General features: G+C 38.8%; 1 long non-coding RNA gene across 1 annotated transcript in view; it reads right to left on the bottom strand.

The window, feature by feature from the left end:
* LOC120757163 (uncharacterized) overlaps positions 1-16,854 on the bottom strand; it is an 86,147-nt gene extending 69,293 nt beyond the window's left edge. The window contains exon 1 of the long non-coding RNA XR_005702402.1: positions 16,693-16,854. This is a non-coding gene — a long non-coding RNA (uncharacterized LOC120757163). The remainder of the gene's footprint in view (positions 1-16,692) is intronic.
* Positions 16,855-20,487: the final 3,633 nt, after the last annotated feature.

Genomic DNA, 20,487 nt, shown 5'->3' with positions numbered 1-20,487 from the left:
GACAGATAATTGGTAAAAACACAAAATGCAGCATTGCCCACAGGCAAGAGGTGTTGTTTAAATTGCACATGTAAACATCCATCATTTTTTTTGTGGGCACACAAAATAAGGGACTCAGTCTTTGAGAAGTGCCATTTATAGTAGCCACAATAAATGGTCATTTACAAATGAATATTTTTATAAGATCACTTACATACACAATCTAGACTATTCTCCTTATATTTGCATTCAAGCTCAGCTATGAACCACTAAGAAAACTGGTTGTTTGTTGACTGACAGCTTTAGGAAAAAGATTCCTTTCTGTTTCATCTCTCTATGTTTGTTAAGGGGGAACTTTGCCTAAAAAATGTAAATTAACAGTGAAGTCAATATTCTTAAAAGTACTTTTTAACAGAAAAGCCATTTTAACAGGTAGAGCCTGAAATCCCAGAGGACAATATCACCTGTTCACTTCAAATTTCAGTGTGACCTTACAACCTCATCCCATTCCCACATGACTAATGACATTCACTTTCAGGAAATTTCCTGTTCCCAAGGGATGATTATTCATCTCTCAAAAGTGATCACCATATGATGGCACAATCCAGTTAACACTGGAGCGTTGCATTCTTCCCGCCACAACGCATCAATGCAGCCTGAGATTGCAGGGTTGCTGATTTTTAAAGCCCAACAGGTAAATCCTCTCTCTGCTTCTTGAACCTTGCGCTCATGAGACTGCCTCACCCAGGTCCTCCTGGGGAAAAACCAAACCATCCTCTTTGAAGATAGCAGGAAGACCATGACTTCTTGCCCATGACATGGAATCTACTCCTTCATGAATCAGTCTTGTTCTGTTCCTTCCTGCTGCAAAAGCACAAGCAAAGCGCTGGCTTCCTCTCCCACTGCAATCCTACATCCCCTAACTGCAGTGGAATTACACAGAAATTATACTAAGCTGCAGAAAGAAGAGAACAAAGCCCTAAAATTTCACCTCCTCCTGACCACAAAGATGTTCAAAAATTGCATTTCCTGCCATCCCTTTGAAACATAATTCAGTTGCCTTGTTAATGTCAGGAAGATCATATTTAAACTCTTTCTTTACCAGCTCAATGCCCAGCTGGGAGGTGAAAGGCTGTGATCAATGTAGTAACCACACAATAGATAAGTTTCAAGTACTACACATTAGGCTTTATGGATTTCTTTAAAGTGTGCTTTAAAAAAAAATAACAAGGAAAGAAATTAAAAGACTCATCCTACCATTTTAGCTTTCACAATCTGTTATACAATCCTCATTTTTCAGAGCTAGGAAAGAATAAAAACCCAGCCTTTCAGACCTTGGAAACAGGTGAGTGCATTAAACAGCTGGGCTAATAAATGTCATACTGTCCCTCCATTTTCCCTAAAGGCTGTTCTTAGTTCTCAAACATAACAGGGAACTGAAATTATCTCCAAAGCAAATAAATTCAAACTTTGGGGACACTCAAGAACAGATTAGAGCAAGATGGATCCTGACAGGAGGATTTACTTAGCCAAGTTGTTTTACTATTTGCTTAAGAGCTTTGAATTTCTCTTTGAATTTCAAAATACAACACATCACTGAAGAAAAGTTAGGAGCAAAAATAGAAGGTCCTTTTTTTTTTTTTCTTGAAGGACAAACTTCCTCAGAACATATATATTATTTAGAGAATTTAAAAAAAAAAAAAAAAAAAACAAACCTGGCTCAGCCACCCTGACTTCCTTTGCAAGTACTCCCATATTTGCATTAGGTGGTGCAGTGCAAACAGAATATCAGGACTGGATGCATATACCAGGATTTTATACATATAAAAGCAAGCATAGATAAAATACTGGCTTATTAAAGCTTCCAATGTAACATTGATACATATCATGAAGTGTACCTTAGTGCAACTTTAAGTATTAGTAAGGTCTTTTAGTTATTCAAGCCATAGTTGAGAATATAATTCTGGGACAGCACACATGAAGGTAAAATGAACAAAATACCTAGAAAAAGAAAACCCCAAAGTATGGCAGTTGAATCAAACTGACACCCAAGCTATGCAAATGAGGTCAGCAACATCAGTGAGGGGGTAAATTTGATGCTGCTTTGACAATCCAGCGCTGTACACTGAAACACAGTGTGCAAGAGCAGCTGGACTCCTGCGGTATTGCCCAAAGGATTGCACCCCTTACCTTGTGCTTAATTGATTCAGAAAGGAGAAAAATCTGCAAGTACCAGGTCTAAATTTCTTCAGTTTAATCTGTCACAGGATGTCCACATCACACTGAGGACCTCCCAAAATGCAGCACACTCAAGAGGTATTTCATGATTATCCCAAGCACTCACAGAAACTCTGTGCCAGAACAATGCATTTGGTATTATTTCTGATTGTCAGCACAAGGACCAGGTTACTTTTGGTCACAGTTAACAGCTGCAGAACCACACCCTGTGCCATATCAGCTGTTCTGGAGTTCTAGATGTGAGCAGGGTACAAATGGAGCAGTACCAACTGGATAAAACATATATCCCCCTCCCTTGCCATTATGTATTCATGTACACAGAAACAAACTGAATTCACCATTGCTACAAGGAGATGCAGGTTTTTTCACTCACTGGAAGGACTATACAGCTACGGAAGGGGAAAATGACATTGCTCATTTTAATTTATTCCTGATGCTGCTGAAATAACAGGAGCTGTTTCAAGACAGCTCAGTCTGAACCTCATTGTAATCAGTCTCAGCCTTTCAGAAGGAAGAACTGGGCCATCTACAAAAGGAGAAAGAGAAAAAAATCCCATCTCAGAAAACAGTGCTGTGGATGTAGTTTCAGCAAACTGCCTGCAGCTGCAGAGTGAGCCTGCCATCCATTGCTGCTCTGAGCAGCCAGCAGCCTGTGCTGAAAGAATACTGATTTAGGGCCTGAGCCTCAAAAGAGCTGTACAAATTCAGCTGCCAGACTTCAGTTTGTAGATAATGAATAGTACATCAATGTGAAGCAACCACTTCAGAGGCAGGACTAAATGGCAATGTTAAGTACACAGGTAGAAGAATATGTAGCAATAATATAAAGTTCAAGGATCCTTCTCCAAATTCAGTGGAGTTTCTTTGATTTCAGTGGCCTTTTCAATGAGCCTCAAGACCACAAGTTATTAAAATATAGAACTTAATCAAGTAATTCTGCTTTCTTGCTGATTTAATCTGCTTTATCCCCTCCATTCCTAGATAATGAGGAACCAAGTGTTTTAAGTCCCATTACTTTACTATTAGAAAGAAACCTAAACCTTAGGTTTTGTTGAGAAAGAAGCAAGGCTTTAAAGACACAATCCCCAGTGCTGCTTCTGTTGATTGACCTAAATATCTTCCTTACTTTTCAGGTCTTTGGTCAGGCAAATTGATTTCTGTACATTCCCTTGTGATAAGGCCCTCACAGAGATGTCCTCAGTATTCTTTAACCATCCCATGTGTTTGTGCAAGGTCATTAGAAAATTGAGAGGACCAGTATCAAGTTACTTCTTGACTTATCTGGATGTACCTGGACTTGCACTGAAACAGTGTTTATGTGTAACATAATTATAATCAATAAAATAATTGACTATCCAATATGCTATATTTTTCCAAATTGCATCATCCATACAGATATATTTCATATACCAAATGTACTGAAAGAGATTTTCAACCTTCTGACAGTGACACCATATCAGATTTCATTCTATGGGGTCTTCATTATCAAAAAGTAACTGAGGCATACAGTAAGACAATATAAAATCTCCTCTTCTTGAGGAGTTTCTACATGTTCTCTCTTCTATTCCTCCTTTAGGCAGTATTTTCTTTGGGCACAGACACTCTCACCCTACATATCTAACAGACTAGAGCTGTGATCTCAGTTGCATAGGCATAGGTCTCCATGTAATAAAACAATAGTAATGTAATGAAATGAGAATAAAGATTGTTGGTTCACAGTGCTGACTTCATTTGCAAATACAACATCCAATTAACCAGGACCCAGTGGTACCTCAGTGAGATTTTGTGCAGGGCAGATTTAATTTCCACAGTGTCTACATCCACATTAGAAAAGTAAAAGTTGTGGACATCCCATCACCAGAGTGATGGGCAGAGTGTAAACACTCAGAGCAGAACAGAGTAGTTTAGAACTGGGACCAGGAAAGGAGTTGACTTCACTTGTTAAAAATGTGCAGCACTAAAAACCCCAAGAAATATTAAAACACAGAGAAAAGCCTTACATATTCTGGAAGGACTGGTGTACTGGAGTTTCCTCAGACCTGCATCAAATAACTCTGCACCAACACCAATCCAGTCAGCAACACGACACCTTCCTTCTATTTGTGTCTGTCCTGCTCTCATCCCAGGCTCAAATCTCATCCCCCTGGTCTGTACATCCACAGCCTTTCTTCAGGTGTTATCGGTGCATTTTTCTGATGCAAGTATGAGCTGCTCTGAAAACAGCAAGGGTGGAGCTGTCACTGTGCGTTTAAAGCCCTTGCAGAGAACAGTCAGATGCTTTAGCAAAATGACTTTGCAGATAACATAGACTGGATTTTACCAGCGACATCTCTCCCCTTCAAAGCCCTTCAAATATGACCAATATGTAATGGTACCTGAGATCTCCAATGGAGACACGTTCAATATCAACAATAGTTATTCTGTGGTGAAATTCCTGGTTTTTGGAAAAAGAAAGGCCTTTTTCCAAAGCCATTAACTGCATCAAACTCACAAAATCTGTTTCTGTTTGAAGACAATGGCAAAACAATTAATGCCAAAATTCCTTTTCTGATAGTTCTGCATATTAGTAGGGGACTCACATCACCGCTGATATCCGAAAACTTCAACCTCTGCTTGAACTTTCAGTCCTTTGTTCTCCCAGCTTCCAGCAATAATAATCACTTGGAAGATTCACTGTTAGCAACAGTCATTGATTTTAAAAATATGAGTGATCAAAGATCTATACTTTTCTAAATGGAAATTCCTTAAGCAGACAGTTACATCCAACTGACAAATTCAAAAGCTTGGTAAACCTTTTTTGCCTTAATGAGAAGCATAGAAAGTTAGCGATGGATTCTGTCCATCATGTATATTAACATAATTTTCTAAGGGTATTTTAGGTAACATGAATTTTACTAACAAAAAGGGTGACCACAAATCAAGCATTCTAAGAGATACTGCTATGCATCACTGGCACATAATTCAATGTTATGATGGATTGCTGGTTTTCATACTAATTTCAAGACTTTTGAATCAGTGAAGTAATATAGTTGGTCAACATAATACATTTCATAAATCAGAAATTGATAGATTAATCCATGTGTATTTATAAATCACGTCAGGGTATTCCCTCCCAAGCAGAGCTTGCTTTCTACCTATTTTTCTTCATGGATTTGAAAACAAAACATTAGCTTACATCTCCAAATGATGTGTTAGCCCCTCCAGAGCTATTCCAGAAAGCACTGCAGGATCACAAGAGTAAGGATCACAAGAGTTCAGAATAAAAGAACTTTGCAATTCCTCTCATAAATTCACAGAGACTGGAACAAGTGCAAATATTAATGAAGTTCATATATCCTTAAAGAGTGCATGACCAGAAGTTCACCTGTAGCCAACAGTCAGCTCTCAAACCCTAAGCAGTGAAGTCACTCAGCAGCAGCCTTCCTACAGATTTGTAAATTACTCATATCTCCCACCTCTCAAATTTACCCATTTCTTAAGGAAGATTTTGTCTTCAATACTTTTCTGTAGAAGAAAAATAAAATGCAATTAATTTACTCTCTACCAACAAGCTCTGCAAGCAGAGTTATGGTGAATTTGACACATGGCATGCTGGCCTTGCTTTGTCTATTTGTAAAACACAAGACAAAAACAAACACATGTTGAAGCACTTTCGACAGAGCCAAGTGCACTGGCAGTAAACCTCTCGTGCATCCCCCAGAAGACACTCTCAGGCCACGTGTAAGGGACACAGAGCCTGGCAGAGATCAGATGTATTGTAGATTTGCAGTGTGACGTGCAGCCACTCAGCAGGAACTGACAGAAACCTTAATAAAGCCTTTCTTCTATTGGTGCAGTTCTAGTCTTCATTTCTCCATTTTAATACTAACGAGAAAAGACTTAACAGTCCTGAATTTCCTTGAGTATTTAACAGGCTCCTGGCTGACAGCAGCACCCCAAACTGTCCTTGTTTAACTCAAACAGGCTCTGCAACTGTTCTGTAAAACTTTCTGAAGTCTGTGCCCAAGGTTCTCATGAACCCCATCAAATTCTACCCCTTGAAGAACAAAACTAATGCTATATTTCACAAGACATCTTCACCAGCATATTTTTTTTTCCTCTAAAGACCTAAGAAACATTTATGCTGACTTCTGTCCTTTAAAGATATTTTAACTGCAGGTTACTGACTGTGCTGATTGCAGGTAACAGACACTGACTTTCTGTGAGGCTTGAGTTGTGCTGTACATTTGGGGAAACGGTGTGAGGCTTAGAAGCCTGTACCGCTGTGATTACTGTGGAGAAAAGATTTGATCAAATATCCTTAAAACTGAATATGGTAACTTTCCCAGACAAGTTCTGTAAGACTGAAATGTGAGAGGTTCCACACCCTGGTAATGGTTACGTAAAACTATTAGATGCTGAAGGCCTAATACTGAAAGACAATATCACTCTATTTAATATCAGTATTCTTTAAATTCTGGCCTAACAGTGAGAATCAATGGGAATTTTAAGGCATTTTTATTAGTGGGTATTAATATACATATTCTGTTATACACCTTCTCCCTCCCAGTCTCCTATAAGTGTCAAGTTTTGAACTGTTCCACATGTGGCATGATATGATATTCAGAACAATAGAAATTGAAAGGAGGCCATACTTTTCAGGTGGGGAAAGGAAGGTCAGAAATGGCAGCAAAACAATTCCCTACACGTTCCAGTAAACCCAGGCTTAATATTCAAGCAAGCTTTCACTGGCCTCATTTAATTCAAACTGGAATCCTTTATAATTACAGAAGAATTTCCTTGAGACTTCTTACACAGCCCTATTTTTAGAGTGCACATGAGCTATTCTAGCAAACAATTTTTCACCCTTGAAGAGTTATCATGAGGCTTTGCTGATCTCCAAGATACGAGTTACAATGCAGATAGCAGCTTGGGGAAATTCTGCTCTTGTTTGGAACATCCAGAAGCTCTGATCCCTCCCTCCCTTTATGCCCCTGTGAGCTAAACAGATTTGCTCTGTTCACCTGTTCCTGAAACAAGTAGCTCCTAATCAAGCAAAGCAAAGCAAAAAATGAAGAAAAAAAAAATAATAAAAGAGTATCATTTACCTTTGCTGTTGTCTTTAATTAAATGTATTCCACTCTGGTGCTGCCACTTAGGCTGAACCTTTTGCTATGCAAATTTCAAGGCTAACTTCTAGTCACAGAACAAGTGCACACTTGAGAACAAGTTGGCATTTTTTCAGTGCTACTTGTGTTTAAGTGCACTCTCAGGTGTTTATGTTATCCTTCACAATGGCCTCTTCCCTTTCCAATTAGAATAATTAGAGAACTGACAAGAAAAAGATGCCTAGTTTCTTTTTATCCACAATAAGACTGCATTTCATCCTGAAAAATCAATCCCCCTAATTTCCTGCTCCAGGCAGCCTCACCACCTGTATTAATCAGGTCCTTTTTTTTTTAACAGGCATCCCTAATGTTGCCACCAGCTCCAGTCCCTGCACCTCCAGAAGATCACCCTCCCTGATGGGGCTGGTGCAGTTCTATGCAGCAGGGCATCTCAGGGCCTCTATCTTGACAGATTTAAAGGACAGAGGGAAATGCTATCTTTACAGCTCACCCAAAATTTGCATCCAAAACAAAAAGCACTTTGTGCTTGTGCCAAGAATTGAGATCAGTTCCAAATCAGCCTGGAGGGTTTTAGACTGTTCTGAACCAGCAGAAAATACGACCATCAGTCTCTCTCCTTGCACAGCATGATACAAGTCCATTATAAGCCTCTGCTCATTCACTCTGTCATGAATATGAGCAGAATTTCTATTGTTACTATCCAGTAAAGAAGAATTCCCTGAACAGATTTCATATCCAGGGAGGCAAAACATAAGGAACACTGTAGCTTTGCCTACCACACAGTGAATTCAATACTTAAATCTGGCTTTGGACAGGAGATAAGAGGAACATAAATGACAGAAAATTGAAAGAAGAAAAGTTTAGGTAATTTGTCCATTCCTGCAGATATTTTCCTAGTACTTGTAAGGATGAGGTAGAAGTGGGAGTTTCCATTCTGCCTCCACACTGTGATTCTTGCACAAACATGGCTGAGCGTGCCATTGTGAGCAGGAGTAAGGACTGAACTGTTGGATGAGTTCTAATTATTCAATTATTACAGGAAGTAATTCCAATTTTCATGAAGACTTCCTTTGTGAAAGAGATTCACCTCCTAGAAACCACAGGTTGTTTATATGCGTACTATAGTTTCTCCAGTCCAGCAAATCAAGCCTAATTTTGTGCTCTTTGCAATCCCTGTTTCAACCTTTTAGTTGACTCACACCCCCACACCTTTAAAGAACAGCACATGAACAAAGTTTGCTTTATGAAGTAACAAAGAAAAATGCATAACAATGCACACAAATTACAATTGCTTTGGTAAATGATTTTTCCCTGAAAAGCGAAAGCAGAAAAAATGCAGAACAGATCAGGATCATTTTTCTCTCTTCATGACTGCTGGAAAATGCCATTTTGTTCAGTTCAAGAATTATCCACATATTCACCTGGGATTTGCATTGGATTAAAAGTTCTGAGTTAAAAAAAAAAAAAAATTAGACTTACATCACTGACAGAAAATACAGCAGTCCAGTATTTTGCTCAATAGGTTGGTGTTCATCCAAGTTCAACTCTAATTTTTAACTAAATAGAGAAGATCTGAATACTTTCCTTCCACTCAGCAGAAAGAAAAAAGGAACTTTGACTTACCACCTCCCTCGTAAGTGCTCCTAGCAGAACTTGAAAGAAAAAGACACCACATCCATCATATCCTTTCATCTTACTCCCAGTGGATTCAGAAATGTTTCCCGTGTACTACAGGAAGGCTGCACATATCACACTCTTTTCCATAACAGCAGCAAAGCCTGGATTTTACAGCAAATTGTGCTGTGTTCAAAATGGAACCCAGGAGCTTCTACCTGCACAGTTCTAGTTTGCAGCACTCTGAAGTCGTGTGTATGTAAAGGGACAGATGAGGCAATAAAATCTCTGAAGGATTAATGGAACTGAACTGTGTCAACAACACTGCATCCAGGTAAAGCTTTTCCAGCACTTGAATGTCATTCCCTGTAGCAGTTCCAAAAGTCCCAACTGTGGTCCTGTGCAGAGCCAGGAGAGTATGTTGCACCCCATTTGGTGCTGTGCCTGTCCCACAGTGCACTGCAGACATGTTCTCCTACTTGGTTTTGGCACAGAAATTCATGTCCCCATAAAATAAAATAGCAAAAGATACAGAGGGCTCTGTGTCCCTATTGACACCAGGGCTAAGGGAAGGATTTAGAGCACAATATCACAAGTGTTTGAAGAAATGTAACTGAGACCCTGTCAGGTAATGAAACTCAGAAAAATCCTCAGCACATAAAAATTGCTTTCACAAACATCCAAGCCCACTAAATAAAATAAAAATCTGAAACGAAACTAGATACTCTGGAATGACCTTGAGAGCTGCAATCTTCCACTGTCAGATAGCTGGAGCAGCAAATCACGGAAACATGAGCTACATGTGCAAACTGTCCCATCTACAAAGACTTCCAGCAGCAGGGTACCCAAAAGAGGCAACATGAGCCTTTTTCTGTCAAACCCTTCATTATGCTAATATACGAGCTAAAAGCCAAAGGAGACCACGCAGTACACTACAGGCAGGAAATGCTGCTGAAGGGATCTTGACATGATGATGCTTTCAAGATTCAAAAGGACATCAGACTGATATCAAAGCTGGGCATTAGTAATCCTAAACTCAGAATCTTCAACCCCATTTAACTGGAGCACTGTTCTACTGCTTGTACTGCTCTCATGAATTCAGTTATGGTGATCGCTTTGACTGAGCCATTTCTTCTCTGCTTTTCCCCCTAGAGTAACAATTTTTCCACCATCCAGAGTCGCTGTTAGTGCCTTTATTTCTGTCAGCAAAATTTCTATACTGAGCACACACAAACTTTGTTAACAGCTCAAGGACTTTTTAGTTTTCAATTAGGATTAAAATATGACCCATAATTTGCCTGTGATCTTCTGCAGACATTCAAACAGATGTGAAGAGTACAAACATCCCAGAAAATCAGAACCAAAGCACTGTTTTGCTGATATGGATTTTGTACACAAAGCATAGGAGAATAACTGAGTTTCAGACCTAGTAATCAAAATTTTTAAGTAATGCTTAAACTTGAGAGTTCTTGAGCTGTCCATATAACACTTACTCAAGCCTCTATGCTGTCCATGAAACCATGCTGTCCAGGCAAGCATGAAAACATTTGGTGACAAGCACCTTCTCCCTTCCAATAAATGGAGTTATTTAAATTAGCAGAGCTAGCCCTAATGCTTGCTGTATTATCTGTACAAGTGGTACAATGGCTCTACAAATCCAGAATAAAGCAAAAGTCACACCCTGAGCTTACAGCACAAGGATCACCGTGACCAGTATCTCTGGGTTTAATTTTCTTGCTGAAGAAGAAAGCTATGGTTTCTCTCATTTCAGAATTAAAGCATTGTAAAATTGCTGTAAGACAACAATTTAATCCATCACTATTATATATCCCAATGGTTTTAAAGGAGTAGGAGATGGATTATGATCTCAATTATACCAGCCATGGTAACTTGGTTGCTTTTGCTTCAATTCATAGGATTGTTTTGATGCTTTGTCACTACAGCTCCAGAGTCATACCACTGACTTGTGTGGGATTATCACTAATGCATGCTTGTAACAAGAAGAGACATGGTAGATTTCTAGATAGTTTTATCCTCTGTATCCACAGTTCTGCATCTAAATTCACTGCAAGAGTATGTCCTTTAAAGCTGACAGCTCTTTTATTTGAAATTTTGACATGAAGCTGCTTTACTTGCAATTAGTCATTATTCTTAATATGCATGCAAACAGAAGTTCTAATAGTTTCACACATCAGATCATGAATGCATATGGACAAAGTATGGATTTCCAGCATGGAAATAGGAATTTCAGAATTACAACTGAACTCAAGAAGCTCTCACAGAGGGGAATATCTCTACGCATTTGCTACAGCTGTTTTGTTAACCTATGTCTATCCATCACTTTCAAGACTGAAATAAGCAGATCATCTACTTCATGGCAGTAACGACTTTAATGGCACCAATTACCTAAGATCTCAGAAGTTATCCAAACTTTTTAAAATGGTAATACTTTGCCTTTCTTTGCTTTCTATTATGTCAAAGATACCTAACAGGTATTTCAGAAAGTCTCTGCTCGACACAGTGTGCCTGTCCTGAGGTGCAGGTTTCATCTGATCAGGTAACTGATTATCAGCTCCTGGTGTCTGCCCTACAGTAATTTCTCTTGACCACACATTCCAGCCTATTAAAAATATTGCTATACCATAAGAACCAAAAATCATTCCCACTTTTCCAGACCAAGGTGCATCAAGCCCACACTGTCTTCAAGTCTCCCACAATGGATTATAAAGGTAAAGCATAAACTTAACATGTTTTCCCAGTTCTGTCTGCAAACATTTGAGGGACTTTCTAAACTGGTTACCATTTTTAATTTACTTCTTTAAAGACCTAAGGATGGACTTATTCTTCCCTTATGTTTTCTGGTTTTAGCATTAACATCATTATAATTGAAGCTTTTCTGTGAATTTTGACCTGGAATCAAGACCTGACAATCAGATTCATTGTGGATGCATTCACAGATCCCATCTGTAGTTTAACAACACAAGAGTCAGTCATCTGCCTCTGTGGGCGATGGAAAAGGAAAAGCATTTCCAGAGACAGAATCAGAAAAATAAGTGTAGCTTCTGTTCCAAGTAGTCCTGTGGAATTATCACTTTTAGAGTCCTTGGAGAAAAATAGGAACTGGGTGCAAAAATCCCTTTCTGAAAAAGCCACTTTTCCATCATTCTCTGTCCCAAAATAAAACAAGGTAGCCCTGCTTTTTAAAGAAACATCTGATACTTTTCAAACCATGTTCATGATCTTCTCCTGATTGCATCAGTGTGACAGCTCAAGTTGTCTTGATTTATTCTGCTTGTGTAAGATCTATCTTAGCTTTTATCTTCTCATTCTGATTTTTCTTCTTCTTGTGAACAACTGATAAACTGTAACAGTGTTCAGCAATTTTCTGTAAATAAAATTCACTGTTTTATCACTCCCCTGTAAAGTACTCTGGAGTGCAGGATTATATCCCTCCAGGGCAATGGCCTTTCTGAAGAATCTTCCCAGAGGTTACAGATACTGATTTATAGCTAAGAGAACTTCCCTGTAAACATGATACAGAGTATAATGTACAAAGCACAATATATTTAGGGAAATTTTTTTTTCTTTGGTGTCATGTATGTACTGCTGTGCCAAAAATTCAACTCAGAAATTAAAGAATCAGCTAGAAAACTTACAAGAAATAGCTTCATTCTCTAATGAAAATGCTATGAAACTCACACCTCAGAAAACCTCAAGAAAATCCTGGAAGTAGATCAGACTCTTTTTGTGAAACATCAACTTTCAAAAACTTTTAGTGTTTCAAAGGGGTCGTTTTTCTTTCTTCCTTCTTCTCAAAGACACACTGCATAATACAGAAAAGACATGAGAATACTCTATTGGGACGCCTGCCCTGTCAAACCCTCATCACCTGTACAATAGCTTCTTGACATGAATTACCTGACACCTCATACAACTGCAAAAAATTGTGGAATTTTAATCACTGGGGGAAAAAATCATTTAATCTTAAACTGGAAAGAAGAGAAGGCAACAAAAGAAATCATTATTATCAATTTTTTTCTGATAGGTCACGAGTAAAGTAGCAAGTGTGGGGAGAAGGTTCACATCCAGCTCTGGGGTCCCAGCACAGGACCCAAGGCCAGGCTGGACGAGGCTCTGAGCAAGCTGGTCACTGTTGGAAAACAGCACATGGGAGATGTCTCTGCTCATGGCAGGGGATTGGAACTCTATGAACTTTAAAGTCCCTTCCAAGCAAACTGATTCTATGACTTTGTCTTTCTCCCAGTTATTTCCTATTAAGTCCAGAGAAGATAATGAGCATTCTCTACAGATGGGGCTTGTCACTGCAGCTTTTTGAGCCCAAGGCAAGGGTGGGCACACAAAGGCTGAGGGCAATCTGCCACAAGAACAGTGCGAGAGACAGACAGAAGAATCACCAGTTCCTGGAAAGGCGTTTTTATTTCTTTCACTCTCCTCTCACAGTTTCCTTTTTTTTTTTCAACACAGCCAACAAGGATTTCACACCAACAGTGACAAATATCCTGCTTTTTCAATGTATGTGTCTCATCAGCCCACCTACAATTATAAAACACCATTCCCAACAGTCCTGAAAGGTCATACCTACATCACACCTCTGGTATTCTCACTTTCCCGTTTGACTATTTTTCTGTCCATTGAAAAGGGTATTCCACGCTCATAGGTAGACAGCACAAAACAGACTCTTCTCATGCTATTGTGAACCTAGAGTAGCTGAAATGTGTTCACTGTACCTAGTCTAAAATTACTCTCTAGTCAGGATGGCTGCATTCCTCTAGAATTAAATCAGAAAGAGAAGAAAAAAGAAAATACACTTACGCTGCAAAGCTACAATCTTTCACCCAATTGCTATGGAAGTGAGACCAAAAGGGGCATTCCTGAGACATATTCCATACTCAACAGGATTCCCAACTTGATCCCAGAAGTAAGATCCCCTTAAAGCCACCAGCTTATTATGACTCACACATTAAGTAATTCAGCACTGTTTTCATACACAACAGGATATTCTCCCTTTCCTTATTTTACCCGATCCTTTGTTGAGAAAAGGGTGCAGAATAAACTTCAACACCAAAACCTTTAAGCTCCCAGCACTTTGACATGAGACTGACGGTAAAGACAGAAAAGAAGTTGCTAAGAGATGAATTTCTCTGCTATTTAAGTGCCAAATATTTGACACCCCAGGATTAACTTCATACTACCAACAGGCTCAAAAACTGCTGCCCTGTGGAATATTTCTGTGTCATAAAATTTGAATGCAGGTAAAACCTCTGGTGCCAAATATTTGTGGGAAAAAAAAATAGTAGAAAAGTAACACTGAGTTATCTGATTTTAAGTCCCTGATTTACATGTCTTCATCTTTGCTGTCAGCATTTGTCCTGCAGCTGTAAGCCACTATGTTTTCTGAAATTTTAGCCACTAAATCCCTAAAACTCATTTTCTGAGTAAAGAAAAGTGGAACAGAAGATGACTTTCAGTAATAAAAACTGCTGACTACAATTATTTTTCTGGTACATAGTGTCACTCATAACAAGAAGCCAAAATTTGATGTTTTACTAGACCTCCATACATCTGCTATTCTGAGACAAGTAAGAGCAGACACAGCTGACACAGGGCCCTACACCTGCACAGAAGCCTTACAACTTCCTTGAGCTGTGACCAACATTCACTTCAAACAGCAATAGGTTTGCTTGTTTCAGTTACCATCAGCAAATGCCTTAGGAGCAGCTTACAGACCATGGTGGTCATAAAACAGACACTGAAAACCCCTTGTCTGAAGTTGTGTGTCATTTTTCTGTGTTACTAGGAAGTTTACAACTAGTTTCTCCAGCAGTTAAATTATTTCCTGTATTGAACTCTAGTGCCCAGTTTCTGGCTCAGAAAACAGCAAAAAATATGTTCAGTGCTGCAATGAGCCAATCAGTCCTGCAAGCAATTTCCTCTATACTAGCAGAAAAAAAAATCAGGACAATCAACAAGTTCCTCTGGTTGCCACTCATGGAGGGAGATGTGAAAACATATAGAACAGGCACGAAGAAAATTTGGTCCCAACCCTGTCACAAGTGAGATCTTGGAGAACAGAATACCAACTAGAAACATTTCTAGTTTGTGGAGGTTTTTGTTTCTAAAGATTTGTTTCTCATTCATTTACTCGACATTGTGCTCACCTATGCTAATTTAAAGCATCTCTTTCTTTCATCCCCTTAATTACACATCCCATTTGTACATGGGAATGGTCAGACTTATCAAATGTAAGAGGTTTTTTTTCTTTGCCTGCAGAGAAAGCAGCATCCTCGCCCTGCTGAGGATAGAAAAATGAAACCCAAACAAAATCTCTACGAAAGAGGAAACAACTGTAAAAGAAAAAGCATGAACAGCAAGGTTTTCTTAAAATCTTCACTTATGTTGCTATGATATTTGAATACTGAACATAAGTTGAATGACAGAATCTTGGTCTATAGCTAGGAGGACTGAAACCATTCCATATCAAAACTATTCAACTTCAATGAGGTCTTTTAAAATCCCAGTTTTAAATGTAAGAATGAGATTTTATAATACTTGAGAGTATCAATGTATTTTAATGATTAACAGAACATGTTTTCCTTTCCCTCCATAATTTTCCTGTGTTCACTTTAAGTATGTGTGTCAAACATTCAGCTTGTCAGATTATATGATAATAAATGGCATACAATAACTGCACAGCACTTAAATTTCTTCATATCTTGGCCAGCAGAACTAAAAACATCTAAACAAAGGGAACATCAAGCAGAAGCTGCTTGGGATAACCTTTGAAAACAATAGTGCACCACTAATTTATACCAGCTGTGAATCCACAGGGAAGGAGCAATAGTGGTGGGAATTTAAATGCACAGAAAAGCAGCAAAACTGACTGATGCAAGGCTTTGTGTATCCTCATGGAATCCTTCAGAAAGTATGAAAAGGTGCTGAGCTTCCTGTCTATGCTTTCTCAGATTCATTGCCCAGGAGAGATCACACATAAATACATCAGTGTACAATTGTTACAGGCAAAAATACAGTTTTCTTGACTGTGCTGGGTCTTTATTAGTAAAATATGCAGCACTGAAGCTAACGCGATATGAAAATACAGAAAAAACACTTTTTTTTTTTTCTAATGGTTATATCAACAGTGAAATAGTAAATATACCCTTGAGCTGCTTTTGCTGAAAGTACTTTCAGCAGCCAATGCAATTTAGCAGTTATGTGGCTCACCTCATGGAAACATAACACAAAAAGCGCATGTCAAAGTTTTCTGTAAGTATTTGTGTTTATAAAATTAAAATCTGCATTTGTGTGGTTCTCTCAGGAACTGTGTTTCTAGTTATTAGTTTGTCTGTGTCCTTTAGCAATAATCAACATTTCTTGAATGCATTTCCCAGCAGAACGGGAACAGGTTCTACAGGCTTCCCTTTCAACAGGGCGGTGGCTACACCAGCTGACTGTGATGAAGAACCCCTTCCTTCCTTCTCATGAACTGCTCTACACAATGCTTATTTCAACTGGGCATCTCCTGAAGTTTTATCTCCATCACTGATATGGAGAAGAGCACAAACACTGCTATTGTCTCTATCTACACTCTACTACAATCTTCATTGGGACTGAAGGGGCCAACAATTTTACCAGAAGCTAATTGTCGAGATGGCCACGGTATGCAAGAGTGCTCTTTTAAAAACTTCAGGGGGCCTCAAGTATCAGTCCCACGTTATCAAAAAGTCTTCCATACCTTTTGTATGTTGCAGTTCCATGAGTTGCTCCCCACAGCTCTGCCTCTTTCTCCCTTCCTTCTGCAGTTCCAGCTCACTGGTTCCAGTCCCTGGCACAGCCACCTCACCCCGTCTGACCCTTGTACCACGTCTTACCTTTTCTGTCCCTTCCCCGACCTCCTGTCCCTTCCCCCTCACAGGACGATAAGCAGATTCTGACTGACTAACTCACTCTTTTATCACCCATAGCTGTGAGGGCAAGGCTGTTCCCACTCTTTGGTAATTAACACAGCTGCAGTATATCAGGGGCAAGATTGCCTTCATCACTATCTCTGACTGTTCTCCCACAGCTAATGGCACTTGACAATTCTGGTAAGCTAGATCTGCAAAAGCACCAAGGCACAGGAAAAAAAAAAAATCTGTATAAGAAACCAAACAAATATTTTTGTGTTCTTCCATATCAACAACTGCAAAAAAAAAAAAAATTTGAGTAAGTATAACAATGACTCCCAGGCCTCCTTCAACGATAATCATCCATTTTCTTCACAAACCCAGTTCTTTAAATTTACAAAATCCACGTCGTGATAAATGTTATCTTCTTTCAAAATTACAGGTGTAGCAAGCAACTGTCTTAAATCTGTCATTACTTTTAACGTGTACGATGTACTTGTACTATGATTATAACTCAACTAACAGAGAAGAGCATAACAAACAAACCACTACAAAATGGTTTCCCTCTAACTTAAAAAGCACTAATGTGAAGTGCTCCTCAAACACTGGAATTTTTTGCCTAATGACTACTTTGCCTCTGCTTTCTTTGTAAAATTGCAGGGTTTTTACTTAATTATCAAATAAACATGACAGATATGCTCAAAAAATAAAGAAAGAACCCATAATACTGGAATTTATAAGTGATAGACAATGAAGTTTATCCTAAAGTTCTGGGTTTTGGATCTAACACTTGTGAAAATGTGTAGGTATCTCAATTTTCCATTGCAGTGTATTACTTAGAATTGTCTCAGGTGTTTTCAGATTGAATTAACTGGAAACCAAAGATAAACAATAGATGAAAGGGAACGAAATCAAACCCATCAGAGGTCTTTATGTTGTGAGCATGGAGCAATCAGTCACAAATTCCGCAGAAGACCACTGAACACCTCAGCCACAAAAACCCAACCAAGCAGAAGAGATCAGCTCTCATCTTCTCTGCCAGCATCCACTGACTGTATGAGATACCCAGGAAATATGAAGAGCTCAGCAGTCCCAAAGGGTGATGGAGATGCAGCTGTCAGATGCTTTTCACACGGTTTCTGGAAGACAAAGTGACTCGTGGCTGGCTCCAGTCAGCAGGAAAACACTGGATTAGTGGCCATTTCCTCTCCAACCAAGATGAATTCCAGCCTCTGGCATTCGCTCAGCCTCTGGCATTTGCTCTGGTCAGACTCTGATGCTTGTAATTAATTAAACTAATTTGTTCACAGTAAGCATCCAGCCCTGCACCAGTGAACAAGCAGGAAGCACAATGAGATGCCTTCTGTTTTCACATGACAGGACTCAGGTGAGACATGCTTTTCTAATGATAGAACCCAAGTTTACTTTCTTTTCCCTGCTTTTCTTGTGAAAGACAGCCATCCTAGAAAAAATCTGCAGTCTAAAGGACTATTTCACTCTTTCTACTGAGCATCTGCTCAGGAAGGAGGCAAACATGAGACTATAGGCAAAAGTAGCTTCAGTAAATAAGAATAATTTAATAAGTGAAAACCAGTGTGTGCTTAGAACACCAAGTACCAAGATGGAGAATGAATTTTCAAAACCAGTTGAATAAAAAAAAGAGGAATCAGTTAAAGAGGGCTCACAGATGGCACTCAAGAATAATTTTTCTTTTCAGATTCCACAAGCTAACAATTATTTGTTGGGGACCACAACATACAAATCTGTTCACTGTGTTTTATCAGGACAGTCTTAGCAAAGAGGTGAACTGCAAGCAAAATTTTTTGTTGACTGTATCACAAAGCACAGAAGTCAAATAAGACTCACAAAGAAGTTTCCAATAATTTTTGAAAAACACACGTGAATATGAAGGTTGGGAATCTTGGATAGATGGAAGAAAGAACTAAAGTTACCCTATAACTCATTCAGCAATGTCAGTATCAGTCATTCCTGCTGTCAGCTTTGACAAAACTCACACTACAGATTAATATCAGGCAATTTATCAAAGAAGTGTCCATCAGACAATCATTATGATGGGGTCAGAAATTTCTCTGCAAACCATCATTATCACTTAGTGTATCAGTCAGCAACCTGAATACTATCTGAAGTATCAGACACTGATAATGTGGCATGTATGGCACAGCCTTCAACCAGAAAACCATGGTGATAGCTTTGAGTCATCAACTATTTCGTATTTCCTTCTGCTCTCCAAATATTTATGTGCCTTTACATTCCCAAACACTCAGAATAACCATTGTTAATAGCAGACAAACAGCACCATTTATGCAAATTTGCTGCAACAACACAGAAAATGGAAATAGGAGCTAAAATAATCAGGGATCAACATTTATATGCATAGTTAGGAACAAATTGTGAAATGAATGTTTAATTCCATGTTCTTCCATTGTGGCAATAATCAGTGAATGAATGGTAGTTAAGAAATTACTTCTGCCCATCACCCAGCATTTCTGCTTTTGAAGCAAGGATTGAACTTTTCCTTTCCTTTCCTGGCAACACTAGTAGACCCTGTCATGCCAATACTGGCTCCTACTGTTTGCTTAGACATTTGACATGGAAACTCCTGCAGATCAGACCAGATATGAAGAGATTTGAATTTAATTACCAGAGTAGGGGCAGGTAAAAACTACCCTGCTTCTTGATTTAAAAACTGCTGTGTCACCATAGTCAGGTTGTTTCAAGCAACAGGAATTCATAACACTTTACCTAAGGAGAATTAAGAATGTCACAGAACACTGGACAAAAATGTTCATGTAAGTGACCATAGATACACAGTACTCTCTTGGAGTAGAGGAGTGGATGCAACCCTTACAGGCAGACTACATAAGGAACTCAAGCACACACACTTCATCCTTCAAATGGAAAAAGATAAGAAGCATATTTCAAAAGGAACAAGTGCAATCAAGTTGACCTGTCCAATTTTTTGTACATAAATTTCTCTTAGTAGTTAAAGAATGCAAACAGCATTTTCTTCCTTTTTACAGATGGAGAAATGGCAGGTAGTGTCACTTGCAAAATAACACACAAGCTCTTAGGAGAGCCTCAAAGAAAAATGAGTGGGACTTTCTGGTCTCCTTCAAATTAATAGGAATCTCATGGACTTAAACAGGTCCAGCTTTTTCCTGAGAATATATGAATCTTACATTCTGGGCACTATGATGTTGTAACATTACACAAAATAATTTTCCAGTGAGCTGCTAGCTTTATGTAACCGACCATGAAAAGAAAGAAGATTAAAAATTGAATTAATACTCAAGTTTTAATCATACCAGCAGTTGCTACTGTCACATAACAGCAGCAGCACACAGGGTGAGAGAGGGCAGAGCTGTAACCAGCAAACAAAAGGCAAAAACTGTCTTCCTTATTCATAAGTAGATTAGTGAAAAATAAACCACTTAAACACCCAAAGCCTGCTTTATGAACTCGAGCTTTTATTTACATAAATACTAGATGGCTGCTGGTATGAATTCTTTTCATCTGGGTTATTTAAATGTGAAGATCTCTAGCATGAAGGGCAAACCACCCGGAGTAGTGCTGTGAGGCTTTGCTTTTAAACTCATATACAGCTTGCTGACTGGGGATTCACT

This window comes from Hirundo rustica, chromosome 10, assembly GCF_015227805.2.
Source record: "Hirundo rustica isolate bHirRus1 chromosome 10, bHirRus1.pri.v3, whole genome shotgun sequence".
In the NCBI taxonomy this organism is placed as follows: Eukaryota; Metazoa; Chordata; class Aves; order Passeriformes; family Hirundinidae; genus Hirundo; species Hirundo rustica.
The sequence above is the reverse complement of the archived record's forward strand: the minus strand, read 5'-3'. Positions and strand labels throughout refer to the sequence as shown.